This window comes from Salmo trutta, chromosome 27, assembly GCF_901001165.1.
Source record: "Salmo trutta chromosome 27, fSalTru1.1, whole genome shotgun sequence".
Lineage (NCBI taxonomy): Eukaryota > Metazoa > Chordata > Actinopteri > Salmoniformes > Salmonidae > Salmo > Salmo trutta.
In genome coordinates this window covers 18107980-18134468 of record NC_042983.1, presented here as the reverse complement: position 1 = coordinate 18134468, position 26489 = coordinate 18107980, and the positions used below count along the sequence as shown (strand labels likewise).

The 26489-nt window shown below is 45.4% G+C and overlaps 1 protein-coding gene and 1 long non-coding RNA gene across 2 annotated transcripts in view; one reads left to right on the top strand and one right to left on the bottom strand.

The window, feature by feature from the left end:
* Nucleotides 1-26489, bottom strand: part of LOC115164498 (tetratricopeptide repeat protein 28) — a 342021-nt gene that overhangs the window by 139885 nt on the left and 175647 nt on the right. The window lies entirely within an intron of this gene.
* Nucleotides 7178-8284, top strand: LOC115164500 (uncharacterized). Its single transcript, XR_003869935.1, has 2 exons — nucleotides 7178-7556; nucleotides 8102-8284. It is a non-coding gene; the product is annotated as an uncharacterized LOC115164500 (long non-coding RNA).

The following is a 26489-nucleotide window of genomic DNA, read 5'->3' as shown; positions in this document are numbered from 1 at the left end:
ATTCCAATCAAATCTCTTTAATTAAAAAACGTATATCAAGTCCCTCAGCTCCCAGATGAGATTTCCAATGAGAGAGAGCCCCCTGTATCCGGCACTCCTGCTGACATAAACACAACAGCCTGAAGGCTCTGGGCTACCTCACCAGAGCTGGGACAAACAGCTCTAGAAATGAATGACAAACACCACTTCAAGGTTTATGGCTTTTTGTTCGATAGAAATGAAAAGCCAGCAGTTCATGCATGACTGAATGAGAAATAAAATCACGCCACGGAGCATCTCGAACTGTAGCCTTCAGAGAGAGAGAGAGAGAGAGAGAGAGAGAGAGAGAGAGAGAGAGAGAGAGAGAGAGAGAGAGAGAGAGAGAGAGAGAGAGAGAGAGAGAGAGAGAGAGAGAGAGACGAGTTGGTGGGTATACAGTGAGAGCTGTACAGGGTGGTGAAGGCTGCCATAGAGAGAGAGAGAGAACTACCTACTGTCAAGCACCAGTGAGCAGGCTCCATGCTTCTTTCCTATGAAGCTAAACAGCAGCCAATGTACTCTATCAACCTCAAACATGCACAATACACCTACACAATAATACACCACACACACATCTCTATGGTGTGAGAACTGGAAAGAGCTGCTTGACATTTCCCTCTACTTCTCACTGTGTCATATAAAGCTATCTTTGTCCCCTTCAGCGCCAGCCACAAAACAATGCCACTGAATAATCCATAACAGTTCATATTGGAAAAGCGCGTGTGTACGTGTATGCATGTGTGTGAGTGTGTGTACATGTGTGCATGCGAGCTCTGAGCTCTGAGTTGTCTTATTAAAACCCTAGCCAGGAGAGAGTGTCCCTCGCCAACAGTCCCTCGCCAACACCTTTTAGACTTTGGGCCAAATCCGATGTGTGGCTCCAAATGTCATGCGTCTTAGCCGACAATTAAAACGACACTCCTCCTCAGTGGCTTTTTAACCTGTTACATCTAGGGGGCAGTATTTTCACGGCTGGATAAAAAACGTACCCGATTTAATCTGATTATTAGTCCTGCCCAGAAACTGGAATATGCATATAATTATTAGCTTTGGAGAGAAAACACTCCAAAGTTTCTGAAACTGTTTGAATGGTGTCTGTGAGTATAACAGAACTCCTATGGCAGGCAAAAACCTGAGATGCTTCTGTTCAGGAAGTACCCTGTCTGAACATTTCTTGCCCTTCTTGATTCTCTCTATCGTTTACAAAGGATCTCTGCTCTTACGTGACACTTCTCACGTCAACAATGGAGTCTCACAGCCCGGGAAAAACAGGAATGATGTCATTCAAAGCCCTGGCTGAAGCACACGAGAGCAAAAGCTGAGTGGTCAGTCAATGGACTAAGCCTTAGGCGCGTGACACGCCCCGCCCCCGGCTTTTGGTTTTTTCCTCAGTTTACAGACAGGCAGATTCCCGGTCGGAATATTATCGCTTCTCTACGAGATAAATTGCATAAATATTGGTTTTAAACAGCGGTTGACATGCTTCGAAGTACGGTAATGGAATATTTCGAAATTTTTTGTCATATTTTGCGTCATGCTCGTGGCCGAGATTTAGCGTTGGGATAGTGTCTAGAACGCACGAACAAAACGTCGCCGTTTGGATATAACGATGGATTATTTGGGACCAAACCTACATTTGTTATTGAAGTAGAAGTCCTGGCAGTGTATTCTGATGAAGAACAAGCAAGGTAAGAACATTTTTCTTATAGGAAATGTGATTTTGGTGAAGGCTACACTGGGTGGGTGTCTAAATAGCTAGCCCTGTAACGCCGGGCTATGTACTTACATTATTGCAAAATGTGCTTCATCCGAAAAGCTATTTTAAAATCGGACATATCGAGTGCATAGAGGAGTTCTGTATCTATAATTCTTAAAATAATTGTTATGCTTTTTGTGAACGTTTATCGTGAGTAATTTAGTAAAATCACCGGAAGTGTTCGGTGGGAATGCTAGTTCTGAACGTCACATGCTAATGTAAAAAGCTGGTTTTTGATATAAATATGAACTTGATTGAACAGACATGCATGTATTGTATAACACAATGTCCTAGGTGTGTCATCTGATGAAGATCATCAAAGGTTAGTGCTGCATTTAGATATGGTTTGGGTTTATGTGACATGATATGCTAGCTTGAAAAATGGCTGTGTGATTATTCCTGGCTGGGTACTCTGCTGACATAATCTAATGTTTTGCTTTCGCTGTAAAGCCTTTTTGAAATCGGACAGTTTGGTTAGATAAAGGAGAGTCTTGTCTTTAAATAGCTGTAACATAGTCATATGTTTGAAAAGTGTAAGTTTTCGGATTTAGAGGAGTTTGAATTTCGCGCCCCGCCCATCATTGGATATTGGAGCAGACGTTCCGCTAGCGGAACGTGTAGATGTAAGAGGTTAATGGGCTTCCTCAACTAGAAATAAAACCATAAAGGTCTCCTCATAACAGGCACACATTCCTAGATATCATAGTTACTATCTGAATGTTGTCATTAATTAGCAAGATAGCAAATAATGGATAGCAAATAATTACACCTTGGCAACACATCCAAAAACAAGCAGAGAATCGCAGGAACACAACCAAAGCAATGTCTACACAGAGACAAGACACAAAACACAAAGACCAAGGTTGGAGACCGCTAACACCCATACATTCCTATACACCTAGCTAGCACAGTGGTGGGCTTGACATCCCTCTCTGTTGATCTCCACAGGGCCTTCTGCATGAGGCCCACATGTGATGTTGCTGAAGCCCTGGTCTGACCCCAAAGTCACCCTACAATGGCAAACATCCAATTAACGGGCCTGTATCTATGCATAGGCTGTCACAATGGCAGCAGCCCCCCGGCCTCCTCCCTTTGCTGGGCAGCACCACTACAGTGGGTGCTCAGTGTTCGTGTCACCTCCTAATTGCATTTCTCCCCCATGGTAAAGGTAGGGCTTTGTGCAGCCACCTCGAGGAAGAAAAAGAGAGTCAGACTACCAATTTTAGCTGGCAGGTCGAGAGGAGCAGAGGCACTTAGTCTCGCTCTGGAGGAGAATAGTGAGCTGCTGCTCGTCTATGGAAACCAGCACAAACAAAAGAGATGAGTAAAGAGAGACAAATCCCTCTCCTTTCCTCCGGGCCCTTCGCTGGGTGTGTCTGGGATAGAATCCCAGTGTGGGTAAGTGTCTGTGATTGAACAGGGGACAGGGGGGGACAGGCTTATAACGTGACACAGATTGCAGGCCCAACCTCTGTATGTGCCTCTCTTTCAGGTAGGCTTAAGCTAGACAATACTGTCTTTTACCATGTGGGAAGACTGGACTTTCTCTCCACTCACAGAAAGTGGGAACATCTGATATAATCACATACAAATCCTCCATTCTTTAATACTGAATCCAAGGACACTGAGTCACAATTCTGTCCCATTCACTCCATTGAAAATGAAAGATCTCTACACAATGTTTCACGGTACTTAGCGGAAACTCAAAGTGATAGCAAAACTGCAGTATGATGTACTTAGCTTTTCTTAAAACATTCTTAATGGGACAACAACACAAAACGTTCTGCTTCTTGGGCCAACAAATGGATTTTAAAATGCGTAAAATCATATTTCTTCATAGGAAGTGAATCATAAGGTCAGGTGTGTATAGTTTGTCATGACAGAACACACTTGGTGGTAGCTAATGGAATAGGGTTTTTACAGTAAGTAAATTACAAATGGCCTTTCAGTGATGTTAAGGGAGGTATGCCCTACTTCAAACGCATTCTTCTCGGACTTTAATAGATTTGTTTTGAAATGGAAGCAGTGAACCCGTGGAATACTTTTCTCTCCATCCATTACTGAATTAGTTTTAAAACGTGACAGAAAGCGAGAGAGCCGAAGAGGGAGCTAGGGAGAATGAAAGGAAAAGGTTAAAGGTACTTAAAGGCATGCAGGCTGCATAAAGAACAGAGAGAGGAGATCATCCCCTTCCCCTGCACTCCGTTTGAGACCCTCTGAAAGTAGTACCTCTGAAAGTAGTACCTCTGAAAGTAGTACCTCTGAAAGTAGTACCTCTGAAAGTAGTACCTTCAGGAGAAAAAGAGGAAATCAGTGCCCTGATACTGGGGGATACTGCAATTTCCAAGTTTAAAGGAAAGCCAACCCAGATACACATGGCCCTTCGGCCAGCCCTCTCCTGGTGGGTTGACTTCCACACTGAAGGGCCGTGGCTGTTTATAAGAGCAGTCAAGATTATCTCAACAGATCCCCTATTTGCATTCCTGTGTCTGAGGGTGTCTGAGAGATGCTGTCTGCTTCCAGGATTACAGCTGGACGATATGGACATATAGCGATAAATTGCCTGAATTGATTCGATAATGATAAATAAAACAATATGTTTATAACATTGACGTGCACCTCAGTTGATATCTTTTAAAATGATCCTTTAAACTACTCCTACTAGTTTGATGGATGTTGCCATACATTTTCCCATTAACAATAACCCATATTAGCAAACATAATTGTAATGAAAGATATCCCTCATCCCCATATTGTTTTGTTTTTTTGTTGCTCTTTTGCACCCCAGTATCTCTACTTGCACATCACCATCTGCACATCTATGACTCCTGTGTTAATGCTAAATTGTAATTATTTTACCACTATGGCCTATTTATTGCCTTACTTCCCTAACCTTACCACATTTGCACACACTGTACATAGATTTTTGTATTGTATTATTGACTGTACGTTTCTTATCCTATGTGTAACTCTGTGTTGTTGTTTTTGTCACACTGCTTTGCTTTATGTTGGCCAGGTCACAGTTGTAAATGAGAACTTTTTCTCAACTGGCTTACCTGGTTAAATAAAGGTGAAATAATAAAACATTTATATCAGCAAAATGCCTTTGATCAGTGTCGATACGGTCGGTGTCGAAAATGTTCTGTTTATCGTTCCAGCTCTAGTCAGGATGGAGGACGACAGCGAGCCAGAGGGATTTTAGGAGGAAGTCAGGGGGATGTCAAGGGTACATGGCAGCTCCAGTCAGGGGATCCCCATGGGTCATCACCCAGGTCCCACCCCCAGGGAATAGCAGCCATTGTTTATGGAGAAGGGCCATCTCTATTGGCTACTCAGCCATGAGCTCTGTGAGGTCCTATTACACTGTCAGGAAGTGATGTTACATAGCTTAATTACCACACTGTATGACTGTTAAACATAGTCATATGGTAAGCTAAAACAAGTTATTCTGGGATGACACGTGATCTGACTCTGTCCTGTAGAGGGTGAATTAAGTGTGTTGGGCAGAGGGAGGTGGAGGGACGCGACAGGTGAAGGGCTGGGGTAGCTGGGGGGAGAGATGACGGCTGGGAGAGAGAGAGAGAGAGAGAGAGGAGGAAGCAAGGTCAGCCACCAAGAGCACAGCCATCACTCCAACACTGACCCGTCTGCCCTGGAAGACACACGCACGCACACACGTATGTACGCACACGCAAACACACACACTCACAGAATGCAGCTGTCCCAGCGTTTCAGCTAAAGGCCCGCGGCTGCTGAATCAAGACAAACAGAAGAGTGACGGTCAAGACACCCGAGTCAATCACGGAGCCATATTTATCAGGCCACCCAGACACACACACACACACACACACACACACACACACACACACACACACACAGAGGGTAATGCCATCAGCTCCACAGAGTATCTGTAACTGTGCTCCTGTAGTGTGAGCCATCACTGCCATCTCCTTGTCACAGAGACCATGTTGTGGATATAGCTATAATAAATGGGCTATCCTCTAAACGCACACACAGAAACCCTCCTCTGCCTCCAGAACTACTGCATTCTCCTCACCCAGCGCAGCACAGGACACGGCCATTACAGTGAATCACCTTAAACGGTCTGCTTTTAACTCTGTTGACTGACTGACTGACTGACTGACTGACTGACTGACTGGCCTTTGGATATCTTCTTCCTATGTTGAAATAGAACCTGAGCTCTGGCCCTGGGGAGCCGGGGAGACGGGCCTCGCCCCCTCGCAGCACTGCCTCATGTTTTTCAAAACAAGACCCTGGACACAAATGGAAAGAACAGAGATTTAGGGAAAGGAGCGAGGGAGGGAGAAAGGGCAGAAGAGAAAGGGACAGAGATGACTCCATCCAGACAGATGGTTAAGTAAGACGTCTGAAGTTATTTCCCTCACAGATAAATATGTTATTAAAACAAGATGAATAACTATTTCCCCGCTCCCTCTCTCCTCCCATCCTACACTCCTTCCTTTAGGGCACAGAGCCCTTTAAAAGGCATTTTTTGATGCTGCTGACTATTCTCCATCTCTATGGAGCAATTATAGCTGCCCTACAAAATGAAGCACAGAAGCAGTCCCCCAAAAGGCCTAGTGCCGTACCCAGGGGAACCGCCATGACCCCTCTCCCCGCAACCCCTCAACTCCCCGCCTGAGATCCCACCCCCAAACCCTGAACTCTAAAGAACGCACTCCAGGCCTGCAGTGACCTACCCACATCAAAGGAGAGGCAGTAGGACCCAGGGGAGCTCTGTAGATAGTTCTCCTACTGCTGACCCACCTCCATACTCTGACCTACTGTACCTCTCTCTGAACATATCCTAACAGAACACCCCCTAACTCCCCACTGGGCACACCCTTACACCAGGAAATCCTATTCCCTGTACTGAACAGAGGCTGAGATGGGCCATTGGAGTTGAGATGACTCTATTTAGCAGGCTAAAGGTGTCAGCATGCTTCAGTTCGGCTGTCTTCGGCTAGGCGAACCGAATGAGTGTGCTCGCATGCTCCATAAAAATACATTCGCTTGAAAATGGGGAAAAAAAGGAGAAAGCGGCAATATTAACCCGAGACAGTAGAGGGTGATGAGCTGGTAATTTCCATCTACGGCCAAACAAGGAAGTGATGACACCGAAACAAGGAAGTGACGACACCGAAACAAGGAAGTGACGACATCCAAACAAGGAAGAGACGAGTGGGAGAATAAAATAGTATACACAGAGAGACACTTGACTGGATTAGAAGTGAGTAGGGCTCTTTTTCATTTTCTCAGAAGTACTTAGTTAGGTAGGAGGATTTAGAAATGTGGAGCTAATGTTGTAAACCGTGATTGACCACACACTCCAGCACAGTAGGTGGCAGCATGCACCTTTAACGTTTGTTTGCGGACCGTGATTATATCATAGAAGAAGAAGACACTTGACTGGTGAGAAAATTGTATTTGTGCAAATTGCTCGGGATCTACTAGCATCGATGTACCTAGCAACATATATAACAGGCGAGATATGGAGACAGAGAAGATGCCCACTACAGGTTCACAATAGTGGATGTAGGGGCATACGGCCGAGAGAGCTATGGTGGAGTGTTTCAAGAGAGTACACTTTTATTCTGGGATGACACGTGATCTGGTCCAAACTGCTGGTCCAAACTGCTACAGAAGACCCTCGATTTACCACCACAAGCTGTCCTGCCAGATACCACAACTCCAAGTCCTCAAGTTTTCAAGGGAGATGCAGTTCTCCTCCTATATGAGAACATTGTGCGCCCTTATCAAGGTATGTTGATAATAGAATGTTGGAATCAATTAGACTTTTTCTGATGTATGCACCTCTATACGAGAAGTGCCATTTTAGCAAGGCTTTTGGAATATGGTTCCTGGAAAATGGTATGGTGTTTTTTGTTTTCCAAATAATATATATATATATATATATAAAATACAGTACCAGTCAAAAGTTTGGGCACACCTACTCATTCAAGGGGTTCTTTATTTTTACTATTTTCTAGATTTTAGAATAATAGTGAAGACATCAAAACGATGAAATAACACATATGGAGTCATGTAGTAACCAAAAAAGTGTTAAACAAATCAAAACATATTTTATATTTGAGATTCTTCAAAGTAGACACCCTTTGCCTTGACAGATTTGCACACTCTTTTTTGGTTACTACATGATTCCATATGTGTTATTTCATAGTTTTGACATCTTCACTATTATTCTACAATGTAGAAAAAAGTAAAAATAAAGAAAAACCCTTGAATGAGTAGGTGTGTCCAAACTATTGACTGGTACTGTATATTCTCGTTACCTCTCCTTCACAGGTGTCCATGCCAATAAACCTGAGCGTACCTGGTACTACCACTCTTGTTGTCGGAGTCAGAGAATGCATTCGGCATCATGGCTGCAAGGACGAGGATTCTTGGACGCACAGACTCAGTTCATTGTGTGCACTGAACCAGTAGTTTTAATCTTGTTAATTAATTAAATGAAACCTGATTATGGTACGTCTGTGTGCAGTAATTTAGATTGAATTGAACTACACAAGTAGAAGAAAGCCTGTAAAGTCTGCAGCACACAGCTCTTCTGTACGTTGTCAGCACTTGATCTAATAGAATGCATTGAAACACCTTGAACAAACGCCAACAGAGCTTTTTTCAGCACAAAAAAAAACCTTTATTCTTGCTTCTGAAAGTAAACCACAATACAAACGTGTCTGCTGAGAACAGACATGTAGACAACAAAAGGGTCAAATATAAAGTGTCAAGAGCGTAGACACAAATATTTATGAGCAATATAAATATTTCGGAACAATAGTACAAGAAAAACAGCGTCTGTTATGAACGGACATGTAAATAACAAAAGGGTCTATTGAATATAATGACCGTGTCTAGGGTCTGACTCCTGAGATGTCTGATCAAAACAACACAACAAGTTCTAGTCCCAGTCGTTCAGTCCATGTCCTCTTCTTGAAGTCATGCACAAACTCATGCAGCTGGTCATCGAATTCCTCCCTGAGTTTTGGCAAGAGTTCATCCATGAAATCAGCTATAGGTGCCAGGACCCGGTGGAGAGGATGAGAAGAGGGGGGAAATTAGGAGTGTCTGGAGAGCAGTGTGCATGGTGAGGAGAGGAAGAAAAAGGACATCAGGAGAGAGAAAAGGGGATCAGACTAAAGGAGGAGAGTCTGAAATTATTTTTATTTATTTACCTCTGGGACAAGCTGGTGGCTCGGTGCATGATGTTCTCCTGATCTTGAGATCGGTCTTCAATCATCTTAAATGCCTTTGCGAATGATGTGTCAAGGGCTGAGTCTGCAGCTCTTTTCTCCCTTCTTCTGACACCTCTGCTTCTTCTGCTGCTGCTCTGTAGAATTGGTGAGGAGCTAGCCAGTGGAGTAGGTCTTGGAGGTGTGCCCAGGATAGAGCTTCCCAGGTCCTGCATGGAGATTGTTTCCAATTCTGCACTGCAGCTCAGTGTAGGAGATGGGCTGGGGGCCAATCACCAGTCAGTACTGGGGCAGAGGTAGTGCTTGAGGCTGGTGAACAAGCAGTGCTGGGACGCAGAGAACAAAACCAGGTGCTGTCTCCATTCACTGGTGTTTGTGCCTTGGAAAAAAAAGTAGAGGGCTATTTAGTACACATATCCAAAACATTAATGAACATCAAATATAATTAACATAGATTACAATAGACTATATAATGTTGCAAACATTTGATCAGAGATGAGTAGGCCTGGCCTAGCTACTCAACTCTGCTCGAATGTTTGCAACATTTTGACTAGCTGGATCATGCTACCAAACTTTGACTTTGGTGTTACCAATGTGGGAAGCTTATGTCTGATCAAAAGTTGTAAAGATCTTTAGTCTGGTTGGCTTGCTTTCCCTGCATGAGTATGCTGCTAGGCTAGCTAGTCACTAGCCAGCCAAGTAGCTAGCGCTAGCTGGCTAGCTATTGTTAACAAAACATGGCTTCTCGACGAATACAAATCAAAAATCAAACAACATACCCCATCCTTTGGTGAAGACAGCATGTTGCTTTCAGTGTTCTCATGTTTCACGTGCTGAACAAGCCAGCAGCCACATTTCTGGAATAACAGCTCCACTGCAACCCTTGCTTGTTATCTTTGCCTTGACGAACTTGTCGTGAACCCTACCCCCCTTTTCGGTGGTTGGGTCGGACCCCAGCGTCTCCGCAATCTCCCTCCATGAATTGGCCTTTACATGATGGTCTTTATATAATGCATGGATAGAATCGTAGATGTGCAGGTACTGTACTTTTGTACCTCCTCGGTCAATGGATGCTTGAAGTTGTCGTTCGCCATGTTGAATTGGGCTGAATCGTCAAGAAGCAGAAACTCGCATCACCCCTACAGTTCACCAGTGGACGAAGGGTCGTAGACTTTGGCTTCCGAACTTTGGCTGGCCCTTGAGGAAAAAACTGGTGTGCCTGAACTCCAAACGAACAAAAACGTCACAAAATGTCATCATAATATATACACAAACTCTTCCGAACTGAAGCATGCGGCCCTTAACGCCTAGGGAGATAGAAGAGCAGCGAGTGAGCGGGTGGTATTTAAATGCTCCTCATCATCACCTTTATAGGTCTCTTTGTAGGTGTCAGTGGATGGCTGGCCCTTCTCCTTAATCACCTCTTGAGGTCATGATGACACCTCACTGAAGGGGTGAGAGGTGCTGAGAGATGGGAACTGGCAGAAGCTACATGCTAATATAACTGTCATCCAGGTGGCTATCTGTCTGTCTCTGGTCTCTGTGACCATCAGGCAATTAGAGCGCTGCACTCAACCAGATTTACATGTAACATGAATACATATCATTCATCAGAGCTGGGCTGCTTCAGTATGTGATTGGCATGTGGAATATCATCTGCCTAGTTCAGCGGAGTGTTTGGCATGTCAGGGCTATAAGATCACACATCATGGTTGTCACAAAACCCTCTATTACTGAGGAGTGATATCATCACACCGTTATAAAGCTCTGTTTTAATGCACTCACTAGTTAGCCACATTGCATCACAGCAGACGGAGAGAGCGAGAGGGAGGGAGAGAGGCAGACGGAGAGAGAGAAACAGAGAGTGAGCGAGAGAGAGAGAGAGACAGAAAGAGAGAGAGAAAGAGAGAGAGAGAATGTCATTCGCAAATACTTTGAGTTGCGTTCCAGTGATCAAAGGGAATCACTCTGGATGTGAAAAAAGCAAGGCGTGCTGAAATGAAAGGTTATATTATGGCGCACATTGAAGAGAGCTAAAACATTTATAGGACCATCATCTACAATACTGATTCTGGGGGGCTGCTCTCACCCCCTTCAAACTCTGCTCCTTCCCCAGAAAAGCACCAAATGATATCCATTATACCAACGCCTGCCAAAGCTCATATAGAAAATACTAAGAACCAAAAAGGGATTTATTGAGGGGCTAATTTGGCATGACAAATATAAGGAACCTTTGAAATGGGTCTCCCTCTCTTTCTGTCTCTCTCTTTAATCAACACGGCATGATCTCCACACTGACTTGAAGCTCAAAATAAAAAAGACAGAAGCAAAACAACATGCCAAGTGTATTCATAATGGCCACATGAGGATTCTTTAATTGCCTGCCTTGATCATTATTCTGTAAACCATACTAGTTTAAATTGTGTGGCCTTGAGTAGTGGTAGGCTACAGCGGTGCTGCACAGCAACACGTAGAGTAACTAGCAGAAACAATCTTCTCTCCCTATGATGAAAAGCCCTTGAGGCTGTTTATTGTTTTTTAGGGAGAATATAAAAGTGAGGTTGAGGGGATTCATAAAGTGTGCGTGTGGGGGGTGAGTAAATGTAGCCTCTGCGCTGTGTGTTTCAATCAGATTGAGCGGGTGCAAACGCAGCACATTATTCTCCCCCCTGCCTGTCTGCTGCCTACTCTGCATAGCACTGTGCTGGGCTGTGTGCTCCTGCTGTATTAGTGTGATGTATGACCCAAACGCAGGGCTGCGCCACACCGCACACACGCCTCTCCTACCACACCGCTCCAAAGAGCCTCCGCTGCTTTTTCATTGTACCTGTCACACAGTTATTCATCTCTCCCTCTCGCTCTTCTCCCTCCTCGGCCTATCTTGTATCCCTCTCTTTCTTCCTCTCTCTCTGTTTCACCATCTCCCCCCACTCTGTATCACTCTGCTCTGTTTCTTTTACATTTATTTTGAAAGCATTTCTTAACAATTTCTTATTACAAAGGAAAAAGTACTTACACACACACACACACATACATCCATACTGAGAGTAGTGATAGAGAGTAGAGACTGGAGTCAGTGCCAGAGCATGTGGCTGACTCACCCTCCTCACCTCTCCTCTCCTCCTCCCCTTTTTATAGGGGACTGAGAAATCTGCAGGCTACAGCACCGGGGGTGTTTTGTCACTGTTGCCTGCCACGGCCGTCCTTGGCGCAGTACTGCATCTGGCAGAAAGTGAGGGCTCTTTCCCCGAGTCAGAGCCAACATAGGAAAAACTAAATATGACAAGCAGTCAGGGTATACAAAAACACTGCTGGAACTTCCAGAAAATAACAGCCTATCTTATCTTAATAAATAACACAAGAATAACAGCCAACCAAGCACACGTAACAGTGGATGTGTGCTGGGCTGAGTGGAGAGAGAGGGGGGTGCTGGGGAAAGAAATGTCATCTGAGAAAGACAATTACCATCACTCATGGTGTCCTTTGTGGAGCAGATCCGTTTTATCAGTGACTCTGATTTAACTGATCTGTATTTACAAAGGGCCTCAAGGACTGTGCTTAGAGGGGGGGGAGACAGAGAGGGGGGAGAGACAGAGACAGAGAGAGAGAAGACCGTCAAACCAATCCCCACAAACTCCTTTCAGTTCGTTATCTATGGCTCTTAGCTACAGAAACGCTTAATTAATGCTGGTTGTAAGCTATCGCATTGTCTTGCTCCTTTGTTCTTACTTATGCAGATACTACATCAATAAAGAAGTTGAGGTAGAGATGTCAGGTGCCTTTTTGTGCTTTTATACAAAAGCCTTGTCTAAACCTGTGCCAACTTTTTTCAGTTACTGTACCACCATCTGAATTATTTTCTGCCTGGAGTACCCCCTCATGGGCATTTTACCAGTAAGCCTATGGTCTCATGAGTCTTCTCAAGTACCCCCAGGGGTCCCAGTACCACCGGTCTAAACCATACCCTGGGCCTCTGATCGCTGTTTATGGTTGAGTTCAGGCAGAGCTGCCATAATCAGTTAGTGTTTTTTAGCATGAATATCCTCACACTATGACATAAACACTATTGTGGCTCAGACGAGGGGGGTCTTAATATGAATTATTTTCAATTACTTTTATTATTTGAGCAAATTCCCTTTTATTGTATTGCATCCAATTACCAATCAATTAAGTAACCTGGCCAGCACAGCACAGCCATAGCAACAGCCCAGCCACAACAGCACAGCCTCTCTCCAACCCTTACCAGCCCAGCCACAACAGCACAGCCTCTCTCCAACCCTTACCAGTCCAGCCACAACAGCATAGCCTCTCTCCAACCCTTACCAGCCCAGCCACAACAGCACAGCCTCTCTCCAACCCTTACCAGTCCAGCCACAACAGCACAGCCTCTCTCCAACCCTGGCCAGCTCAGCCACAACAGCACAGCCTCTCTCCAACCCTTACCAGCCCAGCCACAACAGCACAGCCTCTCTCCAACCCTGGCCAGCTCAGCCACAACAGCACAGCCTCTCTCCAACCCTTACCAGCCCAGCCACAACAGCACAGCCTCTCTCCAACCCTGGCCAGCTCTGCCACAACAGCACAGCCTCTCTCCAACCCTTACCAGCCCAGCCACAACAGCACAGCCTCTCTCCAACCCTGGCCAGCTCAGCCACAACAGCACAGCTTCTCTCCAACCCTGGCCAGCTCAGCCACAACAGCACAGCCTCTCTCCAACCCTGGTCAGCTCAGCCACAACAGCACAGCTTCTCTCCAACCCTGGCCAGCTCAGCCACAACAGCACAGCCTCTCTCTAACCCTTACCAGCCCAGCCACAACAGCACAGCCTCTCTCCAACCCTGGCCAGCTCAGCCACAACAGCACAGCTTCTCTCCAACCCTGGCCAGCTCAGCCACAACAGCACAGTCTCTCTCCAACCCTGGTCAGCTCAGCCACAACAGCACAGCTTCTCTCCAAACGTGGCCAGCTCAGCCACAACAGCACAGCCTCTCTCCAACCGTGGCCAGCTCAGCCACAACAGCACAGCCTCTCTCCAACCCTGGCCAGCTCAGCCACAACAGCACAGCCTCTCTCCAACCGTGGCCAGCTCAGCCACAACAGCACAGCTTCTCTCCAAACGTGGCCAGCTCAGCCACAACAGCACAGCCTCTCTCCAACCCTGGCCAGCTCAGCCACAACAGCACAGCCTCTCTCCAACCGTGGCCAGCTCAGCCACAACAGCACAGCCCTCTCCAACCGTGGCCAGCTCAGCCACAACAGCACAGCTTCTCTCCAACCCTGGCCAGCTCAGCCACAACAGCACAGCCTCTCTCCAACCGTGGCCAGCTCAGCCACAACAGCACAGCCTCTCTCCAACCCTGGCCAGCTCAGCCACAACAGCACAGCCTCTCTCCAACCCTTACCAGCCCAGCCACAACAGCACAGCCTCTCTCCAACCCTGGCCAGCTCAGCCACAACAGCACAGCCTCTCTCTAACCGTGGCCAGCTCAGCCACAACAGCACATCCTCTCTCCAACCCTGGCCAGCTCAGCCACAACAGCACATCCTCCCAGATCAGAGAGAACACAATTACTGCAGACAGACGCCCAGAGCCCGAGCCAGCGTCTCCACAGCCTTAATCACAGAGTGGAACTGATTCAATTCATTTGGCCTGGGAGCAGATATGGAGCCATTACGTCCTAATTAACAGAGTGCTAAGGTGGAGCCACACCTGAGTGAGCTGGAAATGGGCAGAACAGAGCAGAACAGGGAGCTCATTTCACTGCAGGAGGAATGGGAAGGAGGGGGAGTGCTATTTAAATGGGGAGCTACATTCTATTAATCCATAAACTGATTTATGTCTGATAATATGCTGGTAACACAATGGCCGCTATGATTATGATTATGTCTGTTATGGTTCACTGACACCTAAGATAAGGTTGGGGGAGGGATGAGGGGGAGGGGCTACGAACATGTGAATTTGCATATTGCACTGATGCCCTTTCAGAAAGGGCTGTGTATCAGTCTGATAGATACCGTTGAAGTCAGAAGTTTACATACACCTTAGCCAAATACATTAAACTCACTTTTTCACAATCCTGACATTTAATGGGGTGGCAGGTAGCCTAGTGGTTAGAGCGTTGGACCAGTAACCGAAAGGTTGCAAGATCAAATACCTGAGCTGACAAGGTAAAAATCTGTCGTTCTGAACAAGGCAGTTAACCCACTGTTCCTAAGCCGTCATTGAAAATAAGAATTTGTTCTTAACTGACTTGCCTAGTAAAATAAAATAAAACATATTTGTAAAAATTCCATGTCTTAGGTCAGTTAGGATCACCACTTTATTTTAAGAATGTGAAATGTCAGAATAATAGTAGAGAGAATTATTTATTTCAGCTTTTATTTCTTTCATCACATTCCCATGGGTCAGAAGTTTATATATACTCAATTAGTATTTGGTAGCATTGACTTTAAATTGTTTAACTTGGGTCAAACGTGTCGGGTAGCCTTCCACAAGCTTCCCACAATAAGTTGGGTGTATTTTGGCCCATTCCTCCTGACAGAGCTGGCGTAACTGAGTCAGGTTTGTAGGCCTCCTTTCTCGCACAAACTTTTTCAGTTCTGCCCACACATTTTCTATAGGGTTGAAGTCAGGGCTTTGTGATGGCCACTCCAATACCATGACTTTGTTATCCTTAAGCCATTTTGCCACAACTTTGGAAATATGCTTGGGGTCATTGTCCATTTGGAAGATCCATTTGCGACCAAGCTCTAACTTCCTGACTGATGCCTTGAGATGTTGCTTCAATATATCCACATAATTTTCCTTCCTGATGATGCCATCTATTTTGTGAAGTGCACCAGCCCCTCCTGCAGCAAAGCACCCCCACAACATGATACTGCCACCCCCGTGCTTCACGGTTGGGATGGTGTTCTTCGGCTTGCAAGCCTCCCCCTTTTTCCTCCAAACATAACGATGGTCATTATGGCCAAACCGTTCTATTTTTGTTTAATCTGACCAGAGGACATTTCTCCAAAAAGTACGATCTTTGTCCCCATGTGCAGTTGTTTAACCGTAGCCTGGCTTTTTTTATGGCGGTTTTGGAGCAGTGGCTTCTTCATTGCTGAGCAGCCTTTCAGGTTATGTCGATATAAGACTCGTTTTACTGTGGGTATAGATACTTTTGTACCTGTTTCCTCCAGCATCTTCACAAGGTCCTTTGCTGTTGTTCTGGGATTGATTTGCACTTTTCGCACCAAAGTACGTTCATTTCTAGGAGACGTCTCCTTCCTGAGAGGTATGATGGCTGCGTGGTCCCATGGTGATTATACTTGCATACTATTGTTTGTACAGATGAACGTGGTACCTTCAGGCATTTGGAAATTGCTCCCAAGGATGAACCAGACTTGTGGAGGTCTACAATTATTTTTCTGAGGTCTTGGCTAATTTACTTTGATTTTTCCATGATGTCAAGCAAAGAGGCACTGAGTTTGAACATAGGCCTTGAAATACATCCACAGGTACACCTCCAATTGACTCAAATTATGTCAATTAGCCTATCAGAAGCTTCTAAAGCCATGACATCATTTTCTGGAATTTTCCAAGCTGTTTATAGGCACAGTCAACTTAGTGTATGTAAACTTCTGACCAACTGGAATTGTGATACAGTGAATTATAAGTGAAATAATCTGTCTGTAAACAATTGTTGGAAAGATGACTTGTGTCATGCACAAAGTAGATCTCTTAACCGACTTGCCAAAACTATAGTTTGTTAACAAGATATTTGTGGAGTGGTTGAAAAATTAGTTTTAATGACTCCAACCTAAGTGTATGTAAACTTCCGACATCAACTGTATATACAGCTCTCCCTAAGAGGGGTAAAGGGGGGTGGAATCATTCAGCACAAGGTTCCTATGGGCCAGAATGTGAACACTGCATGCAGATGGAGAGAGGAGCACCATCTCCCCAACAGATCAGATCCAGCCCATTCCACACGGGAATGCCACACAGATCACTCCTCAGACCTCAGAGGCGGAGCAGGAAGCCACTCCTCAGCTTGGCAGCCAAAGATGGAATGCCTGGATGGTATTTCGGGAATGTTAAACCAAAGCCTTGGGAAGTTTGAGGGATGGTGAAATTGTACACCCCGCTTACAGACCGTGCAAGTCAGAGAGACCAGCTCCTTACGGTTCTGAAGACTGTTCTGTTTACTAACAGCAGCACCTCGTACTGAACTACAACCGGTCCTGTTCCTCTGCCAAGACCTGTTCCCTAGGTAAAGGGAAAAGGTCTGGATGAGAACATTCCTCAACACTGAAAGGAAATGTAGAAAATGATGAGAGCTGGTTTGAATTTGAAGAGCCCATCAGACCAGGGAAAGATGAGGAGTCTACTTCTCCCAGACTCTGTGTGATATTTGGGCCATAGTGTTTCAGAGCCCCCCCCCCCCAGGAGCTAGCTGCTCTCTCCCCACGTTGATGTCAGAGGGACCTTAAACATGGAGCAGGGGGCTCGTAAAAACAAAAAACAGCCATTACGTAAGCAACATTACAACACACACACACACACACACGTAATGAACCCGACCAATAGTGTAATTGTAGCTGTAGAATCACAGGAGCAGGGGGATTGTGTTTGTGTTGCCAGCCTGCCTGCTGTTAACTGTTAACTGTTAACTGGATGGCTGCCTGAGAAACCGTCCAATAGTCTGGATCTCTATCCACTACTAGGCTCTTTACCAGAGGAATGAGGAAGTGGTGAGAGAGAGGGAGCCAGTTTGTGTACTTGTGAAACTCAGTACTGTATCTGTCGGGAGACAAGTCCTGCCACATAATGAGAGAACAAAGGGAACAAAAATGTGAATCTTGGATCCCTGACTGTTCCCCCATCTCAAAAGACAAGTGTCATTAGCTCTCCATTCTCTCAGGTTTGATTGATGTTCCCCCCGGCATCACACGTCCATGCGTCACTAATCATTTCATATGAAAGTACATGCAAAAGGAAGAAAATGTACTAGCCATTAAGAAACCATTCATTGCCAAAGGACAGTATTAATTGGATGACACTGACTAGTGTTTTCATTTGAAGTTCACACCAGTCGATTACTATAAAGGGGATCTGTCAGAGCATGTGAGTGAATGTCATGATCCATTTTGTAGTTACTTCAGGCTCTTCATGACAACAGTAGATATGGAAGTATTATCCTGTAGGGTTTGGAAGATAAGGTAATATTGTATAACTGGGGGGATGTGGTTTAAATACTACTCATATCACATCACCTTATCCCCCAATCCAGTCCATCTTTAAACAGACATGATTTCGGCTAGCCTGGTGGACTCCTAAATCACTGCCCTTCATATCCAGACCAGGAGGATATCCCAATGTGTGTGAGTATGATAAAATGTGCCGGGGGTTTGTGAGTGGAGATATGGGACCCGGTGTGGGTAATCTTAACCAGAGGCCAGGATTAGGCTGGCCCAGGGACCACAGTACAATGGGCCAGAGCAGTGAAGAAATTCATACGCATCCGCTTCCGAATGAAATTACTTTAGACAAGCTTTCGTCCGCAAAAATGGATTAATGCTGTTTATCCGCTTTTCATAGGGAATTTCTACATGTGTGAATGGAGTCTGGGCCCTGATAATGGTACTCCTCCACACCTCCCCCTCCACTATCAGCCCTCTCTGGGCGCTTCAACGTACACTTACAAAAAAATCAATTGCTACAGCTGCACGATGAGAGTGTAACGCTGAATACATTTTCTATTTCTCCCTCTAATCTTCTCCTTCAACATGTCACACAAATTGTGCTGCCTCTGCCAAATCTAATATAGCCGCCCCCTCCTGCCCACACACACACACACACACACACACACACACACACACACACACACACACACACACACACACACACACACACACACACACACACACACACACACACACACACACACACACACACACCTACTGACTGCCGGGTGATGGAGATTGACAACACTGTGATTGGTAATCACAGCCAGGAGAAGATCAAATATGTATGAAAATGCTGCACTACAGAATCAGAAAATGCTGTGGTATTTGCCGACCCTAGAGGATAGAGTGTGTGTCTGTGTAATCTGTCTGCTGTCTGTCCCCTACTCCTCAAACTCATTCACACAGACCTGACTTATTGTGCTGTTGTGTTAAGATAACTGTCCACAATACATAAAGGATTCAACCATTCAATGCCCATTTCCCCTGTGTGTCAGCCTCATCTCCTCCACCACTTCCTATCACATCTCCCATCCACTTGATATTACTGCTGCTTCCAGGCTGCCGCCACGCTGCTGATTTCTCTTTCCAGCACTAACTGCTATTCACCTTATGCAGCGATTGCTCCACACATCTTGTGAACACCTGTCATGTGGAGATGGGATGCTCTCAATGCCATCACAGCAATGCAGTTACAGAACATGAGGTCCTTGGTTCACGTGGCAGCAGGCAGCTACAGTACAGTAGAATCAAGGAGCACCTTGTGACCGTGACAAGCTACTTTAACTGTGGGCTTCACATGGAGACAGACTGACTCCAGACCAGTGTTTTACTCAGAAGGAGAGGGCTGACTGACAGATAGACTGTGTCTCTGATGGAAGAGGGGAAGGAGGGTTAGAATGTAGAGGTAAAGGGGCCATCATCAAAGCATCTGTGTGTAGAGGTTGGTGATCCTTCCGATGGCCCTGGAACTGCAGCAGCATCACGCCACACGCCGCCCGCCTGCTGCTGCTGCAGCCCTAATGATAGACAATTTAATTGAAAATCCACTTCCACATCTGAGAGCAAACAGTCCTGCAAAATGGAGCGGTGGGCACATGTCCCTTTCTTTCTATTTGATAATGAAATCCCAGACAGAGAGAGAAAAAGAAGAGAGTGATTTTAGAGAAAAAAGGGAGAAAAAGGAGAGAAATTAGTGCAGAGAAAGACACAGATATAGAAGGAGAGAAAATTAGAGATGGTACTGAGATAGGCAGAGGGATCGAGGGAAAGATAGAGAGAGGCAGAAGATACAGAAAAAGAGGGAGGGAGGGGGAGAGGTGGAAGGGAGCAGTAGAATGAGCCAGGAGAGAAAGAGCAAGGCTCAGCAGTCTTCCTCAGGCTCAATTTCCAGGACATGATTCGTCTGGAGTGATGACATACAGTATAATGGGCGCAATAAAAAAGGCTGCATCTCTCTTCCCCTCCCCTCCTCCCTCCCCTCCTCCCTCCCTCCTCCCTCCCTAACTCCCATTTCTCCAGAAATAGAAGCCTGCTCTAGTGTTTAAAAGCTCAAGGGAAGAGCCCCCCCTTCATTTCTACCGAAAACACAAAATATCGTTCAATCCCTCTCTTTCTCCTTTTCTCTCTCTCTACCCCTCTCTCCCCCATCTCTCTCCCTCTCTCTCCCTCTCTCTCCCGGCCACATGAAAGCACCCTCCCCTCCTCACAGCGGTTCTTACACCACGCTGGCCACTGCGCTCGGGGGGGTGGGGGGGGGGGGTTGATGCTCCTATTGTGATCAATCAGAGTCTCCTGACTGGCCACATTTATCAAGAATTGATGGCTGCGTATCTTCACCCTGCAGTTAGCGGACGCCCGCCTTGTTTATATTTCAGTCACATCGCCGCAGCTAGCCCCACCCCTATGACAAACTTGCACATCTAATTGGCTGATGTTCTGTTATGATGCTTTTATGACATGTCAATTCTGATGGATTCTGTTAGGACAACCATGGCAGCCGACTGGCCCCTTCACACACTTGCTCACTTACTGCTAGTCCTCTTCTTCACAGGAGGAGGAATGTTAAGAGCAGTCATTACTAACAGACTTCTGGGATTTACTACTGAAGGGCTCTGGCCCTATTTTTTATTGATTCTCTGTCTTTCTTCCATCTTTTATTCTCTCTTATGTAACGGTGACCTTTTGGAAGATAAAGGGACCATTTTCTGTCCATGGGAAAAACACAAAATACAGAAATACAGAAAACGACAGGCTTTGGCCATGCTGCAAATGTATCGGGTGTGGAGAGAGAAGAGACAGGAGGAGGAGGAATAGAGAATAGACAGGAGGAGGAGGAATAGAGAATAGACAGGAGGAGGAGGAATAGAGAATAGACAGGAGGAGGAGAGAGTGGAGGAGGAGAGAGAAGAGAGAGTGGAGAGAGAAGAGAGAGTGGAGAGTGAGGAGGAGAGAGAAGAAAGAGTGGAGAGAGAGGAGGAGAGAGAAGAGAGAGAGGAGTGAGAGGAGGAGGAGAGAGAAGAGAGAGAGGAGTGAGAGGAGGAGAGAGAGTGAGGAGGGAGAGGAGGTAGAGGAGGAGAGCGATGAGAGGCGAGAGAAGAGAGAGAGGAGGAGGAGAGAGAAGAGAGAGGAGGAGGAGAGAGAAGAGAGAGGAGGAGAGAGAAGAGAGAGTGGAGAGTGAGGAGGAGAGAGAAGAGAGGAGAGGAGGAGAGAGAAGAGAGTGAGGAGGGAGAGGAGGAGGAGAGCGATGAGAGGCGAGAGAAGAGAGAGAGGAGGAGGAGAGAGAAGAGAGAGGAGGAGAGAGAAGAGACAGGAGGAGGAGACAGTGGAGGAGGAGAGAGAAGAGAGAGTGGAGAGTGAGGAGGAGAGAGAAGAAAGAGTGGAGAGAGAGGAGGAGAGAGAAGAGAGAGAGGAGTGAGAGGAGGAGAGAGAAGAGAGTGAGGAGGGAGAGGAGGATGAGAGAGAAGAGAGGCGAGAGGAGGAGGAGAGCGATGAGAGGCGAGAGAAGAGAGAGAGGAGGAGGAGAGATAAGAGAGAGGAGGAGGAGAGAGAAGAGAGAGAGGAGGAGAGCGAGGAGAAAGAGAAGGGAGAGGAGGAGGAGAGCGATGAGAGAGAGAAGGGAGAGGAGGAGAGAGAAGAGAGAGAGGAGGAGAGCGAGGAGAAAGAGAAGGGAGAGGAGGAGGAGAGCGATGAGAGAGAGAAGGGAGAGGAGGAGAGAGAAGAGAGAGAGGAGGAGAGCAAGGAGGAAGAGGAGAGAGAGAGCAGTGTGATTTGGGCATCTCTCAGAGAACGTAATGGCAGCTTGAAACAAACACACGCCTCGCCTGACAAAACCAAGGCAACCACCCCCCGCAGGGAGTAGGGGACTGTCATAATGAAGGGAGAAATTTAGAGGAGCGTGAAACAAAGGAGAGTGAAAAGTTATTAATAAGTTATTAATATGTCTCTGTGCACCCCATCTCTTCTACTGGCTCCTCCTCAGGATTAGAACTAGATGGGGACAAATTGGAAGTAGTTCAACCCCCCCTTCCTCGCCTGGCTTTACCCTGATGTGGCAGCAGCCCGGCCTATCGCTGTGGCTGTGGATGAGTTAGCAGCTAGCGCCCTGGTGGCTAATGAAATTACTGCCCATCTGCTTTAAACAATACTAATCCACTCCACTCCCCTAAAAACACCAGCCAACCGGAAATACACACACACACACACACAAAACAATGAACCCAGGATAAACCTGACAGCCCATGGGACTGCGGAGGTCTATGATTGACAGAGCACAATAACTTTGATTAATTGATACCATCAATGTTGTTATAAAGCTTTTGTGCCTCTTTTCAACTGATGATCAATGATGATAAAATAAATGGCAAGCTGTCACCGCGTATTCTCTTAACACACCGCCGCCCCTTGAGGACAAACACACACACATCCTCTGGGACAAACACACACATACAGTCAAACAGCATCCTAAGAAAGCACACACAGACACATAAACAAGACATACACAGCCTGAGGCCAAACATGAAGCGAGATAGTGTAGTGTATGAGTGTAAACATGGAGAGGGAGGATCCTATGAATTCATCTGGATAGGGATGCTAGGAGATTAGCCATGAATGGGCACTGTTATTTGAATATTCAAATATCTGAACGGACGTTAGACAAAAATAGGCCTCTTTTTTTGTTGTTGTTGAAAAGGCTTTGTCTAAAATGTAATGATCTATGTGACACCGCTACATAGCCTACAAGGATAGTCCATTACATTATAATGTTTAATAAAACGACAGTTTTTATAAGTGTGCCAGTAGGCTACATACTGTAGGTTTCACACACCTAGCTTGTTGTTATTGTCGCACAATCAAAGCAGCCCTACAGTCAGAGGCTCCATGTGTTTCTAAGCTATGCAACATAAAGTTGTACGCTACAATGATCAACCAACAGGTAGGCTGTTGTTTCATATGAATGGAGTTGTTGTAGACATTGGACAGTGAGCGCAGCAAAAATTGTCTCAATTAGCCTTGATACTTTGGCTAGCTAACTTAGGTGGCTACTGCAGCTAGCTGCTTTATAACGATTTGATGCAGTCAAGACAGGCACTACCAGATGGTATGATAGTTATCTATGGCAGCAACAACTTTGTCTAGCTAGCACGAGTCTATTTGGCCTCTCTCTCTCTCTCTTTCTCCCTCTCTCCCTCTCTCCCTCTCTCCCTCTCTCCCTCTCTCCCTCTGTGCAACTAGGGTTGAAAAGGGTCGGAAACTTTCTGGGAAATTTCTGGAAATTTTCCATGGGAAGTTAAGCTCGAGAATTTTGCTTACAAAAATGTTAGCTTATAACAGTGAACCTTTTTTGTGGGATACACAAGGCAATTCTAGGTCTTATGGCATATTTTGGTTAAACTATCCCCCATTCAATGGAATTGCAACCCTCTGCATCCGCAGTGCATTCTTCCATCACATGTACAGCTGATTCTCTTGATCTTGCACACTAATGAGACGCTATTGAGCCCACACTACTACACTGTCTGTGCCAAGGACTACATGCTTTCTGGTAAGTTTTGATTACAATACTGGGTGGGGTGAATATATTTTATATGACATACATACTTTTTTGTTAACTAGTAAATAGTAGCCTACAGCAAAGTGTGTTTAAATCATTTCTCACTTGTTAACAACTTCTGCTAGTTTGTTTTTGCTACCATGTGGGTTTTAGCTTGCTTGAGTCTGCTAACTGAGGAGTGTTAATTCACCTGTTTCCATACATGTTTCATTTTAAAACATTTATCTGACAAATTAGTTGTTTAATCTAACTGCTTAACTATTTATCTGTACATGGAATTGTATTTAGGTAAAAAAAGAAAAATCTAATCTTTACAGGAAAATGCCACAGGCACTATCTGATGTGTGGAGACATTTCACTGAAGCTAATGTAGAATGAAAAGCTGTGTACATTTGAAAATACTGTGCCAAATCATATGTGAAGAATGCAACAAAGATGCAGAATCATCTGGCCAAGTGCACAACGTTCCCTCAGCGCTCACAACAAGCAACCCTTGACAAAAATCCCTCTACTTCTATTTGAGGTGAAAATGATGAATCAGACACCTTATCGATAGCAACAGCTCACGGTCCTCCTGGAATCAGAAGTTGTTTTGACTCGATGGAGGAATGTAGTCAGAGAAATGCTGATGAATGTCTTGCTCAAGCTGTGTATGCAACTGGTTCACCTCTGATGCTCACAGGCAATGTGTATTGGAAAAGAACTCTGCATCATTTGCTGGATGCAGAGTTCAACACTGTTCATGTGAAGGTCAAGAAAATCATTGAGAAAGCAGACTGTATTGCAATCATCTCTGATGGGTGGTCAAATGTTCATGGGCAAGGAATAATTAACTACATCATCTCCACCCCTCAACCAGTATTCTACAAGAGCATAGACACAAGGGACAGCAGACACACCGGTCTCTACATTGCAGATGAGCTGAAGGCAGTCATCAATAACCTTGGACCACAGAAGGTATTTGCACTGGTAACAGACAATGCTGCGAACATGAAGGCTGCTTGGTCTAAAGTGGAGAAGTCCTACCCTCACATCACACCCATTGGCTGTGCTGCTCATGCATTGAATCTGCTCCTCAAGGACATCATGGCACTGAAAACAATGGATACACTCTACAAGAGAGCCAAGGAAATGGTTAGGTATGTGAAGGGTCATCCAGTTATAGCAGCAATCTACCTCACCAAGCAAAGTGAGAAGAATAAGAGCACCACATTGAACCTGCCCTACAACACCCGTTGGGGTGGTGTTGTCATCATGTTTGAGTCTCCTGGAGGGGAAGGAGTCTCTCCAAGAAATGGCCATATCACAGTCTGCTGATATGGACAGCCCCATCAAGAGGATCCTCCTGGATGATGTATTTTGGGAGAGGTGGTAAGTGTCAGTGTCTCCTGACCCCTCCTGTCTCAGCCTCCAGTATTTATGTTGCAGTAGTTTGTGTCGGGGGGCTAGGGTCAGTCTATTATATCTGGAGTATTTCTCCTGTCTTATCCGGTCTCCTGTGTGAATTTAAGTATGCTCTCTCTAAATCTCTCTTTCTCTCTTTCTTTCTTTCTCTCTCTCGGAGGACCTGAGCCCTAGGATCATGCCTCAGGACTACCTGGTATGATGAATCCTTGCTGTCCCCAGTCCACCTGGCCGTGCTGCTGCTCCAGTTTCAACTGTTCTGCCTGCGGCTATGGAACCCTGACCTGTTCACCGGATGTGCTACCTGTCCCAGACCTGCTGTTTTCAACTCTCTAGAGACAGCAGGAGCGAAAGATATACTCTCAATGATCGGCTATGAAAAGCCAACTGACATTTACTCTTGAGGTGCTGACCTGTTGCACCCTCGACAACTACTGTGATTATTATTATTTGACCATGCTGGTCATTTATGAACATTTGAACATCTTGGCCATGTTCTGTTATAATCTCCACCCGGCACAGCCAGAAGAGGACTGGCCACCCCTCATAGCCTGGTTCCTCTCTAGGTTTCTTCCTAGGTTTTGACCTTTCTAGGGAGTTTTTCCTAGCCACCGTGCTTCTACACCTGCATTACTTGCTGTTTGGGGTTTTAGGCTGGGTTTCTGTACAGCACTTTGAGATATCAGCTGATGTAAGAAGGGCTATATATATACATTTGATTTGATTTGATGATTGAGGTGGACATTGAGGAGGTCCAGGGAGAAGACATGGAAGCCTGAGAGGAAGACAACCAAAACTTTAGTTTCTAGACTATCATTTTACAGATGTATATTGAAAATGTTTTTGGGAGATGCGATGGATCATTGGGTATCATTCAATATTGCCTTTCTTTTGTTCAGTGAAATCATCCCATGTGAAGAGTCAACTCATTTAATTTAAGTTAAATTCGTAACTAAATTGTTTTTTTATTTCTATTGGAAGGTTGGAATCATTTTCAATTATGTCAAGGTAAAAAGTTTATGTTTCTGTCTCCATATGATAAGGTAAATATATCCAATGCAAAAAACATCTACATTTAAATGGTATGAATATAAGTTTGCATATATTTCCGTTAATTCCCATATATTCCTGTTAATTCCCATATATTCCCATTAATTCCCACGGAAAGTTTCCACCTCTGAATATTCCCCAAAATGTGCAACCCTACGTGCAACACACATAGACTGTCACTCCACTCTCGCCCCTCCCCCACTCTTCTGCTGAAACACTCTTGTGTCGCGCGAGCAAGTCTCCATTG